Here is a 27,297-nt window from a genome sequence, read left to right as displayed (position 1 = left end):
TTGCCGCCGGCTTCCAGACAACGTCTTCCCAACACATCGCGTAATTCAATCACGAGCGTCCGCGTCAAAATATTCAACGAATAAAATCATATTTTGGAACGTAGCGCGATATTGAATTCTTTGCATTGTTATTGTCAACGCGATATTGAAGCGTTATATAAATAGAGGCTTCCAGCTGCATAATTGATGCAGCTTGAGTCTATGCGCGATAAGAGCGTAAGAGCAATTCTAACTCTTGCAGTTTCTACTAGTTCCAGGAACTCGAGAACGTCAGAATTTAGAGAAATGTTCAAATAGATGACATCTCAAAATGTATTGTATTTTAAATATTGAAAGAAATATATAAAAATAATATGATAAATAAGAAATGATATAAATATAATATTAAATATTTTACTTAAATTAAATGAAAGCGTACGAAATGTATTTTATCAATTGCAAAATAAAAATATCTATATTTTAGACAAAGATACGCAATACACGCATACACAAAATATTGTATAAATTGAAGAATGAATCAGTCTTTTAAATATTAAAACTTGGCTGCCTGAAGCGCCTGAAACTTAAGGATGTGTCATATGTCAAAACATTGACACGAGCATGAAAATTCGTAGACTGTTCTACAATTTTTTTTTTTTTTTTTTTTTTCTAAGTATCTCTGTGCAAAACCAAAGTATAATTCTCTTAACGGTTCGGAAATTATTTAAGCTTAAAGCTAGTATTGATCCTTATGGAAAATCGTATATTGTAGCACTTATTGACAAATTTGAAGAAGACAACATTGTCAATAAAAGAAAAAAATTTTCACGTATATTAAGAAAACTAATAAATATTTGTGCAAAACTTGATTCAGATCCACTTATTCGTTTAAAAGCTATTTACTAAAAATTGTAGAAAAATATTATCTCTCTCTCTCTCTCTCTCTCTTTCTTTCTGCAAATTACTCCTTTTCTTGTCATAAATGAGGAAAAATATTAATTACGACTATTTTCTTTTACGAAGACGTTAGAAACCGTATCATTTTGTGATACTTCAATTCTTTTTATAATCCGAATTTATTTATTTAATCTCTCAAACAGAGATCATTTCGTGTTCATTTCGTTTGATATAAATTTTTTTTCCCGCTTGATTCGACAATGATTAATTCGCATTTTTTTCATAATGCGAATATAGTGTCGCGTATGTACCATAATCGATCTCCGGCAACTGTGAAACCGCACAGAATAAATTAACTATGCGTACCATAAGTTAGTGTCTAGTTTCATACTAACAATAAGAAATTCTCTTCTCGCTCCTTGTGTCACTCGCGGCGGAAGGTTAAGCTGTTGCACGACGGATTATCGATCCGTGGCGGAAAATAAAGACCGTTGCAATGCGTCCTATTTTAGGCTACGAGCGAACGAGGCTTCGCGACGCGTTGTTCGGCTTGATTCTCTTTTCGTTGCGATCGACCGGACTTTACTCGTCAATTTTTATGCGGCGTTTCAATCAACTTACACGCGCACGTATTTAAAATAGATGGCTAAAAAGTACCGGAATATGAGAATTATATACGTATAAAAGATAAATAAATAATAATAAATAAGACACAGTTCATTTATACGTAAGATCCGTACGGTCTCCCGTGAGATACGCATCAATTTCTTGAGTATTTCAATTTTTTGAGTTGCTAATCAATTTAGCAGAGAGTGACTTTTGATATAACAGAAATTTACCCATGCGTAAAACTTAGACATATTCCTACTTCTGCATAAGCGAGGATTTTAAATATTTCGATATATGTGACGTATATAATTTTTGATTTTTGAAAAAATTATTTAATTCATTCTATTTTCATAAAAATCTAACTATTTGACTAATTTAACTATCTGACATTTATCCTAACGTTTATCTGTATTATCTTAATTTTTAGCTCTTTCCCTTTAAATTACGAATTAACTAACAGCAATTTAATTTTTATATAAAATTTCAAAACTCTATACATATAGATACGTGTGTTTCTCTTTATATGTATAAAAAATAATTTAAAACTCACCAATAGATGTGCAAAGCAAAGTTGTCATTTCCGACGTTCATCTCTGTAAAATAGAAAAATAAAATACTCAAATTATATAAATATATAGCTAGACTTTGACATCTTATAGGAAATTTAATTCTGGACAAAAAATGGGTCGAAAAATGCTTTCTTAAGAAGTTATCGCTCGAAGAAACGCTTTTTTTCCAAGTTATAAACATTTTTTATTTATAGATATATTTCACAAAACATTGTGTGTTTCGAATTTATAATTATTTAAATTATTAATATTATACAGTGTCTCTTTTAGAGTAATTGCACCACTTGCTAATGAAAGATTCTTGTTTGCGTTTCATGTAGAAACATTTCTCAAAAAATTTTATTCGACAGAAGCGAGAATCTTTTTAGTTGAATATATACATAATATAAACAAAAGCTATTACATAATAAATTCAAACAGATCATATATTAAAGATGCAGTTATTAGGTTTTTTTATGAAACAAATATAGAGTTACATGTAATGTATATAATATTGTATAAAATATAATGTGAAAGATGGCGTAACGACAAATATCGTTGTATAAGATTGGAAATAAAAAAATATAATAATAGAAAAAATATATATATACTTAACTAAATACATATACTTCGTTAAGTAAACTCTCGCTTTTTTCGATAAATAAAATAAATTCTATAAAACAAACACAATATAATATTTTATAATATAAAACGGGGGAGAGGGGAAAGAGTGCCCAAGAAATATTGCAGAAATTTTCGAAGTATATTGTATTTAAGCGCAAGCGAGAGAATATCTGCGTGTCTTTCTTATTTATGCACGAATCAATTTAATATAATATATCGCTATAATTGAAATTTATCGTACAAATAAACTCATATGTCAAATTTGTCATATTAATTGTGCAATTAAAAATAATGATCGTATCTTTGTATAACATTAGACACTTGGAAAATTTGTGTTTTCTTGTTAAAAAATATGCTGGTTAAAATATTTGTATTAAATATTTGACACGTTCATGTGTTAATTTGACGCTTGAATTAACACTTAGACAGCAATATTTGAGATTTGCATTTATTTTGTATTAAAATATTAATACAGTATTAATGTGTCACTATTTAACTGATCTATATTTTTTTTTTAAGTTAACGCAAAGAAATTTGTGTAGGCCGTTTCGGACACGTGGTATCTGTTAAATTTTTTAACTATGTAAAATAATAACAGACGAAAACGATCTCTGTATATTAACTCGGTGAGCAGAATAAAGCGACGTTATACAAGGAGAGTGTGGCATGCGAAACGACTCGCATAACATCATCATCCTGCACGTACACCCGTACCGCATGCCTCGACAAAACTTTCGCCGCGAAATCTCGCGTTTCTTTCTCTCTCTTTCTCTCTCTCTCTCACTTCACTTACCGTTCCCTGCGATCCCCTTTCGAGAGGGGCCGGTGTGAATGTTCGACAGCCTGATGCGACCTACCCCAAAATCGCCCGTTAGGCCCTCACGAACGGCGCGACGCGCGCAATTTCGGACGAAACTTTCGCTGTACCACATCCGGCCCGAACCTTCCTTACGAGGTACGATGTTGCGTGGGGCCGCCCCTGGCATAATAATTGTCCGACGCGTAATACGGTACAGTCCCGACAATCATCGCCGGTGCTTTCGGCGAAAATCGAACCCTCGAGAAAACGTTAAATTTCAGAGAATTGGAATTTTACAACGTGTCGAATATACACGATTTTTAATCGATTCCGATTGAGATAATTAAACTATATTTTTTTATCATAAAGCATCGTCCCACCGAGAATTTAATTGCACTGATACAAGTGTGCTGTAAATAATTGAAACATAAATGTTAGATATAAAATGTAAAATTGAAAGTCTAAAATATGTTAATGCTTAACGCAATAACTCCTTGTATACATTGGATATTATTTTTAATTAAACATAAAGGGAAATGATTCGCGGAAACTAGTGGAAAGTAGTCTCAATTGCACTTGGGCCAATAAGAAATGTCATAAATAACAAATGTTATTAAATTACAAGAACTAAACAATAATATATTTTTCGTCAAATGGGTAAGAAAGAGAAAAAGATATAATTATAAAAATAGGGAAAGATTTTTATAAATAAATAGATAAAAATAAATGGAAAATTTTTATGTCAAGGTTTGTTATAAAATATTATTTTTACGCTTTACTTTTATATATATATTTCTTATTATTTAATTTGTTACAAACATTGATAGATGCGTATAATTTTTTTTTTCCCCTAAAATTTACGTATCCATTCCTTTTCTCCTTATTTATTTTTCGCGCTTTTACATTAAAATAATATATAGATACTAAATTATTTTAATTAAATGTGAAATGCGAAATCTAAATATATTATCAATATGTACAATTTTTCAATATCACAGCAACACTGATGGAAATAAAAAAAAATATGTAATGTAGATAACAGTCTTTTTTTACTAATGGAATTTTAGAATATTTTATACATCGATGCTTTTAATTATAGAGTAGCGTAACGTAAATATAAGTCCATGTTTCGATATATTGACATAAAAGAATATAGCCCGATTTACTTGATATTGGTAAAACTTCTTGTAAGTTAATATTGACATAATTTGGCTTAATGCAAAACGCTAGACGCCGCGTAACAGTTAATATTTGCTTTTCTTCCATATGCATATTTATATTTACTATCCTGCAGGTTGGCTTTATCACTTGGCGGTGAAAAAAAAATGTCGACGATATCGATGGAAGAATCGCGCGCGTAAGCTCTCCGTTACACAAACGCAGATATGGAAAATATTTTAAACGCGTACTTGAGTTTAATATTTATTTAATTCCCCGTCCGTTTCGCGCGATATGGTGATTTGCTCGTATTAATTCGCAGCGAGCGGAAATAAAAATCGCCACGACTAATCGTGGAAAATCGAACGGCTCGCGCGCGCACAGATATAAATCTGAAAATTTTTCAGTTCCCGATTCTCAAACAAGCGTCAACATATTTGTAAATAACAAGCAAATTGTAATTTCCCGATATCGTAAAAAAAAAAAAAAAAAACGAGACAACATTCTCAGAATTTCTCCTTCAGAAGCACCGGAAATATCTTGAAAATATTTCGAATTAAAAAAAAATATATATACATATATATAATATTGAAGAGATAAAGATGCATAAATTTTCGAGAAACAAATAGTTACAAATTCACAGCACAAGTTTAGTAGCTTTTAGTAGGCAAGATCCTAAAGTGCATTGTGTATTAGTGACTACTTGCGCGTACGCCTCTTTCCATAAGTTAAAGTTAATTGAGACTTAAGTGATTCTCCGGGAATCAGTTAAAGCACCGTTAACGTTAACCGACGTTAGCGAGAAGGATCCTTATCGGTGAATCCGTCGCTGCTCGTTAATGAATAACCGTGAATGTTTCAGTTTACATTCTCGAGCAGAATCCATCGCGTGCGGAGCCCGCGAGTAATCGAGAATCGAGACGCAGCGTGTGCGTTCGTGCGTGGGATCGTTGGATAATACGCGGCGATTTCACGCTATCGATGCTATCGCAACATTTTTACGACGCGATACAGTAATTCGTTACGGTATCACGTTTACGCTACCGATAATTATCATTAACGTTAATTTTAATACGTAATATAATACAATACTTGCACCCGTAATACGCGCTCTGAAGAAGAGGAAGAGAAAGACCCATATTAAGTTAGCCCCTCCACCAACGCCAAATTAAATCAAATACATCAAATAATTTAGTGCTAATTATGTGCTAATTAGTTGCCGTAATCCGAATTTTGTTGCTCAAACCGTTTAGCAGGAATTTACATTCAAAGTGGGGGGTGCTAGCTTGACATTAAGCCAGCCCCCCCCATAGTGAAAAAAATATATACAGGGTGACCCATTTTAACTTATGCAGCCAAATAACTCGAAAAATAAGCACACTACGAAAAAATGTTTAGAATCAAAATTTTGTCATTTCGAGGGGGACGTACAATGACGTTAAAATGAGCCCCCCCATCCCTTCCCCTGGGCGGTGAGGGGGGACAAGTTTGAAATCTTAAATGGGAACCCCTATTTTTTATTGCATATTCGGAATCTTTGGCTAAAAACACATACAATTTGTCTGAAACATTTTTCTCGATTCATGATAGATGGCGCTGTAATCGACGAAATTCAATTTCTTCGATTTCTCTTACTGAGAACCCATGCTTACGATTCTGCAATAAATTAACAATAAAAATACCACGTTTTCATTGTTAATACTCGAAATTAGTCTTAAAACAAACTTCTCATTATTTTTTATTACTCATTAATTACTTCTCAAGAAACTGCTTTTAGCGTAACCTGCCCTTTAGGCAACTTGAATGGTGCAAAGTACCGAGACATTTTGGACTTTCCATCTGATGGAGTTCCTCTAAGTATCCCTCCAAAATTTTGTCCATTTAGTGCCAAAGTCACAAGTGTTTATGTATTTTTTTAACATTTGTACTCTGATAAAATTCTGGTAAAATGGCAAATTATACGCCTACAGAAGTAGTCGATATTCTTATAACCTTTGGCGAATGTGGTAGAAATTACAGACTTACTGCCCGTACTTATGCGGAGCGATTCCCAAATCGCCGCCATCCTACTGATCAACAAATTATAAACATTGAAAGGAGATCTCGTAATAATCCACTTCATCGCGAAAGGCGAAGGAATAGACTTCATAATAATAATGACCCTAGATTGCTCGCAGTTTTGGCTATGGTTCATCAAAATCCCCATATTAGTACCCGTCAAATAGAACGAGAACTGGGAATCCCTCAAACTACGGCACATAGATTGTTACGATCAGTCAAGCAGTTTCTTGAGAAGTAATTAATGAGTAATAAAAAATAATGAGAAGTTTGTTTTAAGACTAATTTCGAGTATTAACAATGAAAACGTGGTATTTTTATTGTTAATTTATTGCAGAATCGTAAGCATGGGTTCTCAGTAAGAGAAATCGAAGAAATTGAATTTCGTCGATTACAGCGCCATCTATCATGAATCGAGAAAAATGTTTCAGACAAATTGTATGTGTTTTTAGCCAAAGATTCCGAATATGCAATAAAAAATAGGGGTTCCCATTTAAGATTTCAAACTTGCCCCCCCTCACCGCCCAGGGGAAGGGGTGGGGGGGCTCATTTTAACGTCATTGTACGTCCCCCTCGAAATGACAAAATTTTGATTCTAAACATTTTTTCGTAGTGTGCTTATTTTTCGAGTTATTTGGCTGCCTAAGTTAAAATGGGTCACCCTGTATAAAGCTCGAATCAAAAAATAAAATACACTAGAATTTGTTGCTATTTTGTTGCTCTAAAATAACATAAAAATATTTTAAAAAAAGTATATTATTTAATTAATACCACTATATACTCAGTCTCGCCGCGCCGTACCATTCACTTGCGCGAAGTAAAAGTAAATAGAAAAATGTATCGCTCGCATGTATTTGGTACTGAAATAATCTGTGGACAATATACTATCGAAATATATAAGAAACTGAATTTGTTGCTCCTCTTGCTTTTTTAAGAATGACGCGTTAAAGATATATGTTAAGATTACAGAGTGATCAGAGTTAAATAAAATGTAATCGTATTAATGATGATTTCGAATGCTAATAAAATAGTAAAATTAATGCGCTCAACGATTATAATTATGAAATCATCAGTAATCATCAATGACGAATAATAGAAATAATCAACGCAAAGATAATATGGTCAGTTATAATTCTAAATATTTATACATGAGCTATAAATCATTAATAATAAAAAAAAAAAAATCCCCCGATTTTTCAATACTATTGTTTCCATAAATTAAAAATTACATTGACAATTTTAAATGTTTAATAATAAATTCTACTGACCGACCGATGCACCGCCCTTGCATGTCTCACTTCTTTCCGCATCTGGTCATCGCGAGATCCCTTCCGTTTCCGGTTACTCCCTTCGCTTCAAATTGAGACGAGACAGTCTATCAATTTGTCCACTCGTGCATAATCACTATTCTCATAATCACTATTTCACTCGTAGTCCACAATCCGCCATATGCAATGACGCGGTAAAATTATTTCCATGCCGATTATAAACACGAAAGAACATATAATCGCGTATTAATAAATGGACGGAGACGATTTTCCGTGATTCTAATCGACATTCCCGATACTCACGACATCCACTTTATACACGGGATAAACTTGTGATGGATAAAAAAAGGCGAGAAATACGGAAAGAATATTTCAATCTCGCACGCTAATGCAATACGACGGTTACTGTAACGGTTACGGAAAATTTAGGCAGGTTGAGTAGTAGTAGATGGGGAGGGGGGAACGCGTCGTCGAATATCAGTTCCAGGAAAAGGAGCGAGCGCGTCTCTTCCAAGAAATAAACCGTGCGCGAAGAATCCTGCGCGAGATAAATGAAACTAGCTCGAGCGACGCTCTTTTGCGATCTCGATTTATGAAATTGTTAATATAACTCTGAAAAAAAGGAATACATTTTAAAACAATATTAAAGAATATTAAAGCAGAAACGTGTGGAACGCGACGCGCTTATATTTTAACGCAATATTATTATATACGACAGCGAGTAAATTATTTCAGCGCCTAAAAATATGTTAAATAATGTATTCATCGATCGTTGTATCGTATTGTAAAGTCGATATATCAAAACTACAAATTACTCTCGATTCGGATATTTCGAATATTCGTTCGGATGCGAAATTCATTTTCGATAGATAAAAGATGCGTGGGAAAAATCTTGTCGTTTGCGAGTATATATATATCGAAAGATGCCTTAATCACGATTACACGGGTTAATATATTACACTCGGATAATTGCCTGTTATTCGATACAAGACCCCCCCGACACTCGTTCGTACGCGGATCTCACTTTCGACGGATAAAAAGACGCGAGAAACACGGAGCGCGACCGTAATTCGTCTTGAGACTCGCGCTTGTGCGAAGGGACTGACACGATTACGGAAAATTTAGGCTGGACGGATAGGCGAGGAGAGGGGAGGACCGCGTCGCCGAACGTCTCGGTACAGAAGCGTTCAAAAAAGTTGGTCGTAAACATTCAGATATAAACAAAGAAGCGCGGCTCGAGAGAAAGAGAGAGAGAGAGCTTATATTACAAAATCTCGATCAATTTTCATGGCGAAACGATAATACAACGAGAATAATCGTTGAATAGAATGTGTAAGATTCGAGGAGGAATATATCTGAAAAGCAGCTCACACACCACATATGAACATTCCTAATATAATATTCTTATTTAAGAGAAAAAAAAAATGTGTTCGGTTAGTCGACAGTTAGTCGACTAATTTTACACGTTAGATTTAATAATATTCATGGTTGTAAAATTGACCAATCACGGTCATTCGATTCTTGATTGGTGATTGGTTAGTTTTAAAACTATGGATGTTACTGAAATCCAATTAAGGGTGACGTGTCAACGTTAATCGATGTCTCTGAAATGCCGCGAGAAACCACGAGTACCAACAGCTAAATGAGAAATTTTACAATTGGTGAAGCTTCGCGTCGCGTTTTTCACACGTTGCGTATTTCAATATACTTTAATATTCTTTTAAAATAATGATTCTTCTTCGATTATATGTATAATTTCGCCAGAAAATAATCGCGAGATTGCAAAAGTATCGCTCGAGCTTCGTTATCTTATCCTTGATCGTATCGCGAAGGTTTTTTGGCGCACGATTTTTTTCTCGCAAAAAACTCGCTCGCTCCTGTTCTTGGAAGAGATATTCGACGACGCGTTCCCCCCTCCCCTCCCCCCACCTATCCGTCCAGCCTAAATTTTCCGTAACGCTCTTCACACAAGCGCGATTATCGAGACGTATTATTTGTTGCTATTTTGTTGCTCTAAAATAACATAAAAATATTTTAAAAAAAGTATATTATTTAATTAATACCACTATATACTCAGTCTCGCCGCGCCGTACCATTCACTTGCGCGAAGTAAAAGTAAATAAAAAAATGTATCGCTCGCATGTATTTGGTACTGAAATAATCTGTGGACAATGTACTATCGAAATATATAAGAAACTGAATTTGTTGCTGGTCTTAAAGTATTAAAAATCGATACTTTGTCGCCGCGGACCCTATACGACGCGCTCTTATATTATATAAATTAACTAAAAGAATTTGTTGCTCGCATGTTTTGGGTACTAAAATAATCTGTGTCTCTCTTTCTCTCGAGCCGCGCTTCTTTGTTTATATCTGAATGTTTACGACCAACTTTTTTGAACGCTTCTGTACCGAGACGTTCGGCGACGCGGTCCTCCCCTCTCCTCGCCTACCCGTCCAGCCTAAATTTTCCGTAATCGTGTCAGTCTCTTCCCACAAGCGCGAGTCTCAGGACGAATTACGGTCGCGCTCCGTGTTTCTCGCGTCTTTTTATCCGTCGAAAGTGAGATCCGCGTACGAACGAGTGTCGGGGGGGTCTTGTATCGAATAACAGGCGATTATCCGAGTGTAATATATTAACCCGTGTAATCGTGATTAAGGCATCTTTCGATATATATATACTCGCAAACGACAAGATTTTTCCCACGCATCTTTTATCTATCGAAAATGAATTTCGCATCCGAACGAATATTCGAAATATCCGAATCGAGAGTAATTTGTAGTTTTGGTATATCGACTTTACAATACGATACAACGATCGATGAATACATTATTTAACATATTTAGGCGCTGAAATAATTTACTCGCTGTCGTATATAATAATATTGCGTTGAAAATATAAGCGCGTCGCGTTCCACACGTTTCTGCTTTAATATTCTTTAATATTGTTTTCAAATGTAATCCATTTTTTCAGAGTTATATTCACAATTTCATAAATCGAGATCGCAAAAGAGCGTCGCTCGAGCTAGTTTCATTTATCTCGCGCAGGATTCTTCGCGTACGGTTTATTTCTTGGAAGAGACGCGCTCGCTCCTTTCCCTGGAACGACGACGCGTTCCCCCCTCCCCATCTACTACTACTCAACCTGCCTAAATTTTCCGTAACCGTTACAGTAACCGTCGTATTGCATTAGCGTGCGAGATTGAAATATTCTTTCCGTATTTCTCGCCTTTTTTTATCCATCACAAGTTTATCCCGTGTATAAAGTGGATGTCGTGAGTATCGGGAATGTCGATTAGAATCACGGAAAATCGTCTCCGTCCATTTATTAATACGCGATTATATGTTCTTTCGTGTTTATAATCGGCATGGAAATAATTTTACCGCGTCATTGCATATGGCGGATTTTGGACTACGAGTGAAATAGTGATTATGAGAATAGTGATTGTGCACGAGTGGACAAATTGATAGACTGTCTCGTCTCAATTTGAAGCGAAGGGAGCAACCGGAAACGGAAGGGATCTCGCGATGACCAGATGCGGAAAGAAGTGAGACATGCAAGAGCGGTGCATCGGTCGGTGAGTAGAATTTATTATTAAACATTTAAAATTGTCAATATAATTTTTAGTTTATGGAAACAATAGTATTGAAAAATCGGGTTTTTTTTTTTTATTAATGATTTATAGCTCATGTATAAATATTTAGAATTATAACTGACCATATTATCTTTGCCTTGATTATTTCTATTATTCGTCATTGATGATTACTGATGATTTCATAATTATAATCGTTGAGCGCATTAATTTTACTATTTTATTAGTATTCGAACTCGATCATTAATACGATTACATTTTATTTAACTCTGATCACTCTGTAATCTTAACATCCTTAACGCGTCATTTTTAGAGCATGAAAATTATCAAACATGTGCATTAACAAAATTAACAATATGCGTGTCAATTTATTTTTTAATTTACGGACACGATGGTATTGAAAAATCGAGTTGTTTTTTGATTAATTATTTATAATCTGATAATCATATAAATATTTAGAATTAAAACTGACCATATTATTTTTGCCTTGATTATTTCTGTTATTCGTCATTAATGATTACTGATGATTTCATAATTATAATCGTTGAGCGCATTAATTTTACTATTTTATTAGCATTCGAACTCGATCATTAATACGATTACATTTTATTTAACTCTGATCACTCTGTAATCTTAATATCCTTAACGCGTCATTCTTAAAAAATGAAAATTATCCAACATGTACATTAACGAAATTAACAATATGCGTGTCAATTTATTTTTTAATTTACGGAAACGATGATATTGAAAAATCGAGTTGTTTTTTGATTAATTATTTATAATCTGATAATCATATAAATATTTAGAATTAAAACTGACCATATTATTTTTGCCTTGATTATTTCTGTTATTCGTCATTAATGATTACTGATGATTTCATAATTATAATCGTTGAGCGCATTAATTTTACTATTTTATTAGCATTCGAACTGGATCATTAATACGATTACATTTTATTTAACTCTGATCACTCTGTAATCTTAACATATATCTTTAACGCGTCATTCTTAAAAAATGAAAATTATCCAACATGTACATTAACAAAATTAAGAATACGCAACAAATTCTAGTGTATTTTATTTTTTGATTCGAGCTTTATATATATATTTTTCACTATGGGGGGGGGGGGCTGGCTTAATGTCAAGCTAGCACCCCCCACTTTGAATGTAAATTCCTGCTAAACGGTTTGAGCAACAAAATTCGGACTACGGCAACTAATTAGCACATAATTAGCACTAAATTATTTGATGTATTTGATTTAATTTGGCGTTGGTGGAGGGGCTAACTTAATATGGGTAAGAGAAAGAAGGAAAGCTGATTCGCATTATATAATATTATTTAAGTTCGTATCGATATTTGCATAATGTTGGCGATTTGTCAACACTTTACGATAAAACTTGTTCACTCGTAAATGATTTCATTCGATTCTTAGGTAGCGACATCGCAAAGTTTTCACACAAATCCATTGTATCATCATAGAAAATTTGTTTTATTTGCAATTTATACGTACAATACATTTTGCTATATTGTTTTTGAAATTTAATGTATTAAAGATGCGTCATACGTTAAAATATGCTGCACAAAAGTATGAAAATTTCGTAAACTATTGTATTATTTCTTCTGTGCAAAATCTGAGTACAATTCTCTTAACGATTTGTGGAAATTATTTAAATTTAAGCTTAATATTGATTCTTATGGAAAAATTGCGTATTGTAATCGCTTATCGACAAATTTGATAAGGAAAAAACATTGCCAACGAAATAAAAATTTTCACATATGTTAAGAAAACTTTAATAAATATTTTTGCAAAACTTGAGTTAGATCTCTACTTATTACTCGTTTAAAAGTTATTTATTAAAAATTGTAGAAAAATATTATCTCTCTCTCTCTCTCTCTTTCTGCAAATTATTCGTTTTTTTGTTTCCTATACGATCAATAGTTTTTGTCATAAATTAGAAAAAAATATTAATTACAATTAGTTTCTCTTACAAAGAGTTAAAAGTCATATTATTTTGCGATTTAATTCTTTTTATAATCCGGCTTTATTTATTTGATTTTTTAAACGTTTAGTATAAATGTAAGAAATATGTTTTTCTTCTTTGACACTTTTTTTACTTAAAGCTTGCCATTTTTTTTTTTTTGCAAAAAATTCTGACGCGAGAAAAATCAACGGGTTATTCAATATCGGAGATGAATCGGTTGGTATTGCTCTTACGTATTGTATTATTAGTCGGCTCGAAACCGGACAATTTTTGCCACGGAAAAGTTTCATTTGCCGCGTGCGTTTTCAGCCCGCACGCATGTATACGCAAGGTCATTGACACGGTACACTTTTATCGTTAAGTATGGTCGGCGATGAGTGGTTTGCGCGCAGTTGGATCTCTCATTGTTGTTTCCTTCTTTTACACACCTCCTATATGTTGGAATTGAAAGGACCGAAACGATAAGCGGAATAACTCCACGTCACTCATTGAATCCCAAGACATATATTATTCGAGACCGTAACATGTGCTTAGAATCTTATAATTATTATTGCACTGTATATAAAAAATTCTCCTAAACAATATAAATATAAACAATTCGCATTTTTGTTAATCATTCGTCACTAAACGTATCGTCAAGGGTGCATCTTTTTACTATCTATTTAAATATTTTATCGGATGATCAGCCTGCCGAATAAATCGCACGATATCATAATCAATGTAGAGCTGAGACAAAATTAATTGCAATCGATCGAAAAATCTCTCATTAAAATTTTAATGCAGCTAAAATGAAGAATATCGTGATAAAGCAATGATAATGTAATTTATTATCGAAGCTCTGAAAACTTTTTTTATTCAAAAAAATTTGACACGCAACAAAAAAAAAGAAAAAAATTTTTTTGACAGAAGGAGATCGCACGTGTGCATTATGCGTCATACGTAAGCAGAAAATTGATCGAATAAAGCGTATTTCTGGAGACTCGTGTAGGATCGCCAGATACTCGCCATAGCTTGCTACCTTTGCTCGTTTTTGAATCGATCGCCATTGCGATGATCGAGATGCTATCGGTGCAAAATGGATCGGCCAATCGCGATGCCCGTTCTCGAGTAGCGACCGATGTTCACTTCATATTCGGTGAGTGACCTGCGACCAGTCTGGTCACGACGACCAGCAGCACCAAACATTTATATTGCCTACTGTCCAGCCTGAAAATATCGTCTCCGAAGTGCATACGAGGAACCCTGACCCTCCTCAACGACAATGCTCGACGTCCACGTTGCGCTTTCGCATTAAACTTCACTAATCATGTACCTTATTCTTAACTTATATGTACACGTACGCACGTATAAAGTTGTAATCCTGCGTAATGATTTATAAATCACACATAGATCCAACCTGATAAATTTATCAATTATTAACTTTTATCTATTATTAATTTTTACTTTGTTTTGATTAAAAATGAAAATTACACGACAAGATTAACTTCAAAATTAATTAATTAATTTCTTCTACATATACATACAAACAGACAATAATTAATCATTCGCAATAGTAAAATTTGTGTTTCCTTCTTGAAAAGTGTGCCGGTTAAAATTTTTCTGCGAAATATTTGGATACATTCGTGTGTTAAATTTAACATATTGCTGTTGTGTTAATTCAATTTCGAATGTTAAATTATTAAAAGAATTGAATAAAAAAAAAAAAATAACACAACGCGCGCCTACTTTTAATTTCACACGATAGATATATTTCGTATTATTAGCGACAAGATTTATGTGTTAAAATTTACAAAAAGAAATGTTGATTTTATTCTACGATAGGAGTGACAGTGACTACTGACCGTCAATAATATTTTTCCAAGTTAATTTTATCATTAAAGATATATTGATTTTACAAAAGAAATTATTTCAAATTACTTTGACATTTGTATTTATTTTGGGACATGTAATAACTGTTAAATTTTTCTACCGCGTTTATATTCTTCAGATAATTTAATATCAATCTTAAATAAATATTTCTATATGCGACTTTTTATACATGCATTGCCAAAGATATCAATAATAATAATAAAAAAAAAAAAAAAAAACCCGCTAATATCTTTCATATTTTGTTAAAAAAGATTCAGCGTAATATTTGCCAGAGAATTTTTGATGAATCCTTTCTGTAACAGATCTGAAATTTATTTACAAGCGCCATTAAATTTAAGATACTAATTCGATGCGGTGAATTATAACGATGGCCCTCGGCTTCATTCGATAATGTACTGCAGTTCGCATGATTGCATCCGATCCGTAAAAAGCATCACGTAAATAAGCTTCTCTGAATATGCGATTTATCTCGGGGTCTTGCCATATGAAAGTCTTCGCATGGAAAATTGTGACGTATCTACAACTAATGTAGGTGAAAGGTTTCATAGCGCGCGATAACAGTAATGGTTTATATAAAAATTCTATCCAATATGTATGTGATAGTTGTTTCGTTAAATATTTGAAAAGGTAAAAAAAAAAAAATAAAGTAAAAAAAATAAACTACATTTTTTTCAAGACCCCCGTTTGAAAGTCGAAAATTTCAACGATTACGAATGTACGCGAAATATAATAGGGGAAAAAAAAAAAAAAATATTCTGTGCCAATTCTTCTCGATTGGGCTTGGATTCGTCAATATTTTTTCAGCAAGAAATTGCGACAACGCGTCAAATATCGCGATGAATTAATCGAGTTCACCGGCTAGAAGAACGACGCACCTGCTGTTTTACGTCCGTCACACGATTCCCCGATCGTGATTATAAGAGGCCGGCGAGAAAGCGATCGACCTCGATGTCCCTCGTGTCCGTTCGTCGCGTGGAAAACTTATAATTTGGCAATGGCCACGCAACGAGAAACAGGAAGAGACGAATATAGAGGTATATCACTCGCGGAGCTGATAACCATGAACGTTTGGGTGCGCGTACGCACACTCACGCGTACGCACACGCGTACAAAGGCGTGTATGTTGCGCATGTATACGTGCACGCCTATGCTGAATTATGCAGGCTGCATATTTTCCGGTCTGTTTGGTGGGTCTCAAAGCCTAACCGGTAACCCGGCAGCCTATGCACATAGAAACGCGCACATATATAAATACACTGGGTAACTCGTCTGCAAGGAGCTCGTCGCAGAACGCGCGAAAATTTTTCAATTTCACAGCAGGCTGCCCCTGCAAGAGAGAGCGCGTCGCGAAAGAAGAACCACCTCCCTCGAGCACGGGGACGATTTCAAACCGAGAATAGAATAATGATGGCGTCGCGCAAAGAGAGATTCGCGCAAGACTCTTTGCGACAAGCTGCTATCTCCGGGCCGCGTTTTATTAGCTCTCCCTATATATGTACGCATCAATCGGAATAGAATGTCTCTCGCGACATCTCTTTCAGCGATAGATAACCAAGAGGCGCGTAATTATGTATTATAAATGATTAATCGTTTCCAACGGCAAGAAATTTTATTCATTGAGCGAGATCATAAAAACGAGAAATTAAAAAAAAAAAAAAAGACATAAAACTTCAATCGCGCCGTTTTCAAAGGCAGATGTGCGAAGGCAGTCGCGCGCAATGTCGGCATTATACGGGACCGCGTGTTGCGTACTAATTGATCCTTTCGCGTTAGCATCTTAAAATTCCGATTTTAAACGAGAATGCTATTAGTTTGCGTCGCGCTCAGTGAGAGAGAGAGACCTTATCGTTTATTATAAATCATAATTCAATTTGCCGTAAATGATCATGATACGTGACAGCGTCGAAATGTCGTCGGCGTTTTATTGTAACGCGCGTAATTCGCCGATTGATCGATCGACGATGATTTAATGAACGCTGACGGACCGGCACCGTTCGTTGCGTTGAATCGGACGATGCGCGTAATTTCCGCGCGGTCGGTTTATAAATCCTGATTAATTATTTGTCACTGAACGCGCGGCAGTAGATACACGAGTACTTTGAAAATTCAATAATTCGCCGGCGCGGTTTATAGCCCATTATTCTCTGCGAAATTAATATCCATCGCTCGGGGGCCGATTATTTCGACATTGAAAGCACACTGTTGTTTTCATTAATCTAAACGTAACCGGAAAAAGCGACGTCTATCGCAATCGGAAACCGATCTACAATCCAGGGAGTAAGTTTAACCGTGACACCCTCCCCCCTCCTTTCTCCCCGTCGACATGTATACACAAATCTACCTTCCGCCCATTGTCATTCAAAGAGCCACTATCCAAAATCTAGGGTTTGGCAAGTAACGCGTTATTTGTAATGTCGTTACCGTTACTTATTTCGGTAACGATCGTTACTTTTCTCTGTTTGTAACGGTAACGGTAACGTCGTTACATTTTTACAGTTAACGGTAACGAATTAGCCGTTACTTTTCGGTTCTTCGTCATCTTATATCTATTCAATAGATAGATGTATTTTTTGAAAAATATTTTGTAGTCTTCTATCATAGGCTACATCCTGATAGGCACTGCCAGTACTGAAAATCTATAGTAATGTAAATTATAGATTTTACAATACTGGCAGTGAATAACGGAATACGCCCTTAATAATATTATCAATATTTAAAAACAATGTTTGATAAAAATTTTCGACAAAATTGAAATTTCTAAATTACAATTTAAATTCCTATAAAGATAAGTGTATCAAAAAGTTAAGATATTAACATAAAAAAATTAGAATCATTAAATAAATTTAATATAAAAAACGCTTACTATATAGAGACTAATTTAGATTATTACATTTAATATGGATTATTAAATAATTTTATAATCTAATAGCTTACTTTAGCATTACAGAAAATTTAGCAAAACAGAAACATAACGAAAAAGTAACGAATCGTTGCTTTCTAAGTAACGCGTTACTTTTTAAAATCAGTAACGAGTTACTTTTTACAAGAAATAACGGTTAACGATAACGCGTTACTTTTACAGAGTAACGTTTCCAAGTCTGCAAAAATCTGACAGTCCGTGAGAGACCACTAGCATAAGCCATGAGAGGCCAAATAGAAACGCATGACTTGCATCTCCGTCACACAGGTTGCGTGGCGTTCTTTTTTTTCTTTTTTTTTTTCTTTCTACATCTCGTAATTTTATAGAAAACCTGTCAAATTACGGGATGCCCCGTTAGTTCGCAAACACACGCGTACACGCGCGCGTATAATCCTGCTATGAATCTACATAATAACCGACAGGAGGAGCACACAGTATATTTTCTATCACGCAATCGATTTGTTTTCGCATCTCCGCCATTCGCCAGGCGCTGTTATGCTTATTTGCTCGCCATTATCGATCATTTGCCAAGCGCTTGAAACTTTAATCCATCTTGCAAAAGACTCGTGTGAATTTCCATGAACATCTAATATTATTTTTAGTGGACTTTAATATTTATTATATTTTTAAAAGAGATCGTTTCTCTTTTTAATAAATGCAGTAACTTTACAAAATTTTTGATAATGTACAATTTTTAATACAATTTATTCAGGACTTGTATCGTAATTTGGATCTATACAATATATATAAGATACAAATTAAAAATGTTTTATTCACCGAATCAAGACGAAATAAAACAATGGAATTTATTTAACTTTTTTTCCACCATCTACTTTATTATTTCTGCTGATCACTTGATGTTATGTGATTTTTACGCAACGATACGTTCATCTTTTATTTGCCAGTATGACGATAATCATCGTAATCTTCTTTCTACATCCCCAAGTAGCTATTTCGTTTCTATCATTGAGGTAACGTTGCGCGGAAAGCCTTAATAAAGCTCTTAGTCACCTGCGATAACTTCTTCAACTGAATCGATAAACACGACTTGTAAAAGGAAACAAGTAAAGTGGCTTTTATAAGGAACAATTGATAAAGGATAATAACCTGCGCGATTGAAAAATTTGTATTAGCAGATATCACGTGTCCGGTTCACAGAAATTTTTGTATTAATTTAACATAATGTACATGTTAAATGGTGACACTAAAGTGTTAATATTTTAACACATAAAATAAATAAAAAAAACCTCAAAGTAATTTGAAATAAATTTTTTGTAAAAAATCGATATATTTTCAATGATAAAATTAATTTGGAAAAATCTTATTGACGGTCTATAGTCATTCTCACTTCTATTGTAGAATAAAATCAACATTTTTTTTTTTCTGTAAACAGATAAATCCTGTCACTAATAATACGGAACATATCTATTGCGTAAAATTAAAAGATACATATTGTGTTATTTTTACACTTTTTTTTTTCAGTTATTTTAATAATTTAACACTTAAGACCTAACACAATAGCAATATGTTAAATTAATACATAAATGTGTTAAATATTTAACACAAAAATTTTGATCGGTATATTTTTTAACACACAAGAAACACAAATTTTTCAACTCTGTGGTAACCAACGACGAATCGAACAAATATGCACTAGAAAAACAATGGAAGAATTGTGCTTTAATGCTCCTTAAGTTTATAAGTCTATGAATGATGATTGTAAAATGATTACGAACAAGATACAATGAGCCTCTATGACTATCATTTCAAAATCGTACGCGCACATAACAGCAGGAAACAAATATCAAAACGTGCAACAGGTAGCTTCGCTAAATAATGTTCATTACTTTTGGTGAAACAAAGAAAATAAACCAAAGAGAGAAATTACTCTCCAACAAATCTTTAAAAAAATATAAATATTATTATTCCACAGCTTTAATTGTACTTTAATAAAAGTGCGTAAATTTAAAAAGAAGAAATCAAATCCTATTACCTCCCTCTTCTGTCTCTATTCGAGAGCAAGTATCGATTAATTCTCTTCCTCGAGACCTTTCGTAGCTCCTTCTCCTCCTCAGCCTCGACAATAGTTTCGCCGGACTCTTGTACATTTTTAGAAAATCAGGTTGCGTTAAATTGCCGGGCACGAATTGTGCCGACCGCGTGTCGCGCTCTGATTCGACGGTGGTCACGTGTACGCGACACGCGAGCCCCGATCGCACGTCACGCGTATATCGACCAAAGATGGCATGCATAGGAGGAAGATTCGCCAGCAATAGAATTCATTTTCATCGACAAGTGAAATACTAGAATTGTATCATTCAAAAACGAAGCTTTAAACAATTTGTTTGCTAGTTTCGAAGAAATTGGGAAAAATAGGCTTCTTTTTAAAAATATGCCTTTATGTAAAACGATGTATTCGCGTTCAACCCAATATATTTAAATTTTGAAAAGCGCAAATTTCTACGCGAGCAAACGAATGGTATCGAAAATGATACGGAATGGCGTTATTATGGAAGATAAATCCTTGATATAGTACTTAAGAATTGTTCTATTAAACGCGGGAGAAACGCTATTCGAGAAAAGAAAAACCTAACCTAGATCATCATCTCTCATGGAATCACTTTGTGATTACCGCCATGACAAATTACAGAAACAGCGTGACACACACATGGTTGAGCCGCGATATAATGCGATATACAAATTATCCAACTTTGTAATCGCTATTGCAATTCGAGGGGTATGAAATTACAATTGCGAGTCTGGCATATGTTACTTGATTACGAGGACGATTACAAAGTAACTCTTTCTCGAATACCCTTTTTGTTTTTCTCCTCCGCAGCAATAGCACAAAGTCGTTAAAAATTCGATGACATGTAGCAATTGTTAAAAAAAGAAAAAAAAAATTCTAGAATTTAATTAATCAAAATATTTAATAGTGAATTTTTTAAATATATATTACAAAGTTCAATGTATATACAATATATGCATATATACCACGCTAATATGTAGATATAATATATCTCTATATCGGCGTTTCGTAATATATTAATGTAGTCAACGTAAATTTAGGAGATAAATCGATCGTCGTGCGTTCATAAATTACAGGCCATTCATCAAACAAAAATAATAAATTACGATGTTAACAACATCGGGACGTCAACAAAATAATAGAAAACACATTATTCGGGAGAATGGGCTATGACCGATGATATTGCTGTGTGAGAGCGAGGAATAATATGTAATTATTATTGCTGCACATTACACGCAATACCATACACACACACGCACACACACACACACACAACCCCCGGCATAATTTCCCCAAACATTGTGAATATTCTCTACGACAAGTTACGCAAAAATGTTATTTTAGCCTCTCGATTTTCATTCTATTCTTTTTTACCCTCATCAGTAAAACCGCGCAATTAGTTCAATTTTGCGAAGGGTATGCACGTATTGGTTTTGAAATAAAATACTTACAACGTTCTCTGCGAATTATGTACAGCGTGTTTCTTTTCCAGTTCTCTCTCCCTCTCTCGATGCCAATAACATTAATTGCTACAGCTATTCCGGGAAATCTAAATCTTTAAACGGCTTCATCGCAGGCAATTGGATATCAATCAACATTATCAATTTTCTCTCAATTGTAAAGAAAGTATCGAGAAACACTTTCCAACTTTCGATGATACATTTCGATAATTATAGAACCAGCATTTGGAGAGTAAAATTGTGATTATAATTAAAAGATCGCGCAATCGGATAACAATCATCTTAAAAGAGAGTTATATCTACGGGAAAAAGTCAACCTTGTACGAGCTTTCGTTATCTACATTTCTGCATTTCTCATTATCATGATATTACTATATCTATATAAATTTAATTTTTCTTTTTCTCTTCAAATTCATTCGATTAACGCGAATTACATTATCACATCTTGTCGTATAATTTTCGTGTACTTGTATATAATTGTTATAAATATAATTTTTTTTTTTTTTTTTAATTCTAATGCATCATACGTGTAATCATTAATAATTCTTCGTTTCGTGCCATATTGAAAGAACGACACGCATAAGATAATTTTCTTCTACCTAACGTAATCGCAAGAGAAAGACATTATTGAAGAATTCTTCACCTTCCTGTATCATCTAACATACACCGAAAGAGAGACGCGCTTCATAAAATAATTAACATAAAATAATTAGCAGCGAGAAACCTCACCACATGATATCGAAGAAAACATGAAAATAAGCAAGTCTATTAAAATAATCAGTCAATTATCGTTCCTTCATTTCTTCCTTTTATCGTTAGGATAATTTCGCAGGTTATCGGATCGTGAGAATTTGTCGAAACGCGACTTCTAAATGCGCGATAAATTTTTCCCCGAAGAGAAAAACGTCGTAGATCGTCTTTCCTCAATCGTACTTGGCAATAATTACACAGCAGTTATAGGCCCTGCGACGTAACAAAATAAATATTTCATTACAGCGACTTTCGAGGCTCGGAAACTAACACACACCCACACACATCGATACTATATACGATAGCTTCTTTTCTTCTTCTTCTTCTTCTTCTTCTTTTTTTTTTTTTATTATTATTATTATTCGACGGGGAACGTCATTTTGACGTCGTTACGCGTTTACGTTAAATCGATAGTTCCTAGGCGGTGACGAAAATTGCGGATACGTTGGCTGCTGCAGCCACGAAAAGCGGACGTCTGAGGCGTCAGAATTTAATTACGGAAATGGAAGCGGCTTATAACTGTCCTCCCACTACCACTATCATCGGCGCTGAGTTTTCCCGCAAAGCATGGTTCAGCTCGCGCGCACGCAAAATGTTATGAAAGCAAACGCGTTTCGCTTATATCCAGTGGAAGACACTGAGGAGAAGAGACGCGATACGACAATGGTCACGTCGATCAACCCGCGAATGCAGATTAAACCCTGTTTCTGAGCTGATCTCGAAGCTCTCGATAGTCGCGCGAATAGAAAATGTGAGGGAGATAGAAAGATAGATAGAAAGAGAGAGAAAGGAAGAGGGGAAAGAGAAATAAAACTACTTGCTACATTCAGCAGTGTGGTATTCAATTTACTCATCATATCGCCATTCCTCTCTTTCTTTCAATCAATATTCAATTATGATAGGAAAAAAATATCAAAAACGAAAGATGATATAAGTTTCGTAAAAAAATTAAAATAAGCGACTATATGTTATACATGGAATGAAACTCTCTTCGAAAGAAATAGAGATTACATGTTTTTACATGAAATAAATGATCTAAAAGGAATCCGAAAAACGATAATTAATCTACACATTTATTTATTCGTTTCAACAAACCATCTCTCTTTCGATTTTACGAATTTGCAGCAGCCAGTCTACGTTATACATAAATTACGAAGCACGATATAAATTATGCAACGTGCTGAAAGAAACTCATCAGAAAGGCCGTTAACTGAGAAATGAAATGCTGAATAAGTAACGATCGGCTAAGCAACGCGGCATTATTAATGTCAACATATTCTTTTTCATTAACAATTAAAACGACTTTTCGGTATCTGATCATTATTAAAATCCCACAAAACCAGTCTATTATATATCAATTTTATACAAAAAAAAAAAAAAAAATGTCAGACTACACGCAAAATCGAAAAGAGAAACATATATACTTTTTTCTTTAATTTCTAACTAACGATTGATTAGCGGAAGTCCTTTATTTTTACATTGCTTTTCCAATTTTCCTATACTCGTTTCGTCTCCTCGACGTGCATTCAAATGGCTTGGAACATCAATTAATTCTTGATATACTAAAAGTATTTGCCGTTCAAAAATCATTAAGCGACGAATAAATAAGAAAGCTGATGAAAACTGTTGAAGAATTTATCATATTTTAAGTATAGAATATTCAACGTTTGTCATTGAAATGAATTCTTATCTCATTTCACTTTAGCGAAAATTCTGGTGAATTGATTCTTAATAAATTTAATCATTCATTGTACGTTATAAAAGCTCGTGTTGAAATAATATCGCGATATTTTTTTTGTAAGTTACACATCCCTTCTCATTTACATGATCTGACAATGATAAAAATATTCCGTCAAATTTGTCATTTATTACACATCGGGATTTTAATATATTTACAGGAAAATTATCACCTCCTTGCATCGCGGATTGCGATTTAAGTTTGATCGACAGTTTGTCATTCTACAAAATGATTACTATACCGCAAATAATTCTAGATATATATATATATATATATATATATAAGTCGAATCGATCATGAGATGTTGTCGATAAGCAAATTTATTGCACTACATGTCGCTTTTTGCAGACGTATTACGTCAATCTATAAGCATTATACGTTTTTTAAGAAGAAAAACTGGTTTAGTTTTTATAGATAGAGAGTTGTCACTCTGATCTTTTGCATCGTGCGTTGGAAGCAGTCCCGTATCTGCAAAACAGGATCGTGTTGAGAAGAGCGCGTTTCAATGCAAAATAAAAGAATATTCGCAAGTTTTTCAGATATGAGAAATGTTCGATCTTCAACATAAATAGGGAATAAAAAAAATTGGGTACTCTATCGAATTTTGCAGAAGAATAAAGAAAGAAATATCTATAAACGAAGACGTCTAATACACAGATCGATAACGCGCGTTGCATTCCGACTGTGGTAAAAAATATCGTGCGCGAGAAATTATTTATCGCACCGGTGTAACCAGATTTAAAGTTTGCGCAACACGTGTGTTTCCGTGGTAGGCGACGCGAGAGAAAAATGGATAGAGAAAGAGAAAAAGAGAGGATACGCGATGGATATCGTCATGTTTCACAATTTCAATGTTCATCACTTAATAATGCTTGTCTTGATTGACACCGATCGATCGATCACCACTAACGGTAACCTGCAGCGAAATTAGTCGTGACAAGTGATGTCGCAGTATCCAATTACATTCATCTAATTTAGATAAAAATCATATGACTTTTTATCGTATAAAATTAACGATCATATAACAAGCCAGGGCTTATTGTGTCAAGACGATAAAAAAAATAAATAAATAAATAAATAAATAAAAAAAATAGTAGTACTAATTCTTGTTAAAATATCAAATATCAAATATATCAATTACAAATAAGATAATATAATAAGAATAATTTTAATAAGAAGAAACATGAACAATTGTCTGTTTAAAAAAGTACACATTTGATGTTAGAAATTATATTTTCAGCCATAGATAATATCATTATCTTCTTTCTTTTAAAAAATCAACGAGGAAAGATCTTAACATCTACTAAGATCAGCAATTCTTTCGAATACAACTTCTCTTATCTTCCGAACAAACTCGATACGTCGATAGGGGAAACGGAAACAGATTCAAGATCTGCCGACGAATTATATGTCGAGCTTTCCCTTTTCGCCCACAATCAGTATCAATGAACATCCCTATTCGTTCTTTCGTATTCAGAGGATCATAGAAATACGGAAACCAATGTGTGTACGCACCCGAGGGTACGCATATCCAAGTTCCCTCTTTCTCCCCTGTTTTTCTCGTACTTTTAAACATCCCCGAACCTCCTCTCTCCTTACAACGGGGTAGCGAGCGATCAAATAAAAGCCTGTGTTTTCCCCGATATTGAACCTTAAGCTAAGCCTAACCTGCCTCAACCTCCGCCTACCGCAACGTGCCCTGGTGTAGAGCAAAGGGGAGAGCAGAAAGAGAAGGGCAAGGGGGACAGGCGGAAGGGTGCAGGATGCGGGGATGGGCACGCGCGGGGAGAGAGAGAGAGAGAGAGAGAGAGAGGGCATCAGGTAGGGAGAAGCCACCCCAACTGCGGTCGTTGACCCCACGCACACTCCCAGTCCGGCCCGAACCCACCCCTCGGGGCTCTGACGACACTGGTGCCGTCTCACGGAAAAGTATTGCACTCGCATCGCGCAACCCCCTTTCAGAACTTCCCTCTCTCTTCTTCTATCCCTTTCTCGCCATCGAAACCTTTCGCTCCCCTCGTCCCTTTTCCGCGCTTATATCCTCCCTATCGCTCGTCCGCCCCCGCTTTCCTCCCTCATTCCTTCTCTCTCCCTCTCTCTCTCTTTCTCCCCGTTCGTCTTTCCACCGGGACACCCCGGGCCTTCGAGGTATTCCGCGGTAACGACTAAGCGGGGAAAAAAATTTGAGATGTCGCCGAGCGGAGTTCATTTTGTTACTCGCCCTTTATTGCCGCGAGCGATTTGTCGAGTTGTTCGCAATATTTCTCGGAAGCTGTCGGTTAGGGGAAACGAGCATTCTTGCGCAAGTGTAATTGATCGGCGATTTCCGTCTTGAGGAATTCGCGACTGGTCATTGTCGATTAAAAAAAGTGACGAAAGTATCAAGAAGAGCGTATTAAACACATAAAGTCTATCCATCTATCTAAAATCTAAATATAGATCCAAGTACTAATTGCGTAACGTATAACGCACGCCCTTCCCTACGTAATTTATTTAAACAAAATATGCCAAGTAATATATAATCGATTGTCTCGACATTTCCAAAGACCGACATTTCCGCTTAACGATAATATATATGTTTGCGTTTGCGATAAAAGGAGAAATAAATTATCGATTGACATTCGATATATCGGAAGCGTCTCGTTCTGCCAGCGATTGAAAGCGACGATTTATTTGTTCGCGAGTAATTTTCGTACCTTTTTTTTTCATCTCGACGCACGGATCTGCGTAATGCGCGGGCGAATAGACAAAGATTGACGTCACGTAAAAGTATTGTACACTCGTTGCAACCCTTTTCAATACGCGCTCTCCATCCTTCCCCACGCTCCTTCCCATTTTCCTTCTCTCATGCGCGTTCTGGGATCCCGCGATACCCCATTTATGAGTCCGTCATGTTCTGACAATTTGTGTACACACGTGGTCAAGAGCACAAAAAGCTTACCGTCAGATGGAGATAGAAATAAAAAAGAAAGGCATATTATAAGATACAGAAAATATTAAATAATTGGTTACTTCAATA

At 34.7% G+C, this 27,297-nt stretch overlaps 1 long non-coding RNA gene across 1 annotated transcript in view; it reads right to left on the bottom strand.

The window, feature by feature from the left end:
• The window catches only part of LOC138943536 (uncharacterized), a 214,881-nt gene that overhangs the window by 170,631 nt on the left and 16,953 nt on the right, over positions 1-27,297 (bottom strand). The window contains exon 4 of the long non-coding RNA XR_011448485.1: positions 2,036-2,078. This is a non-coding gene — a long non-coding RNA (uncharacterized lncRNA). The remainder of the gene's footprint in view (positions 1-2,035; positions 2,079-27,297) is intronic.

Source organism: Polyergus mexicanus, unplaced genomic scaffold (genome assembly GCF_030449975.1).
Source record: "Polyergus mexicanus isolate NDT 795.1 unplaced genomic scaffold, iyPolMexi1.0 SCAF_27, whole genome shotgun sequence".
NCBI lineage: Eukaryota > Metazoa > Arthropoda > Insecta > Hymenoptera > Formicidae > Polyergus > Polyergus mexicanus.
The sequence above is the reverse complement of the archived record's forward strand: the minus strand, read 5'-3'. Positions and strand labels throughout refer to the sequence as shown.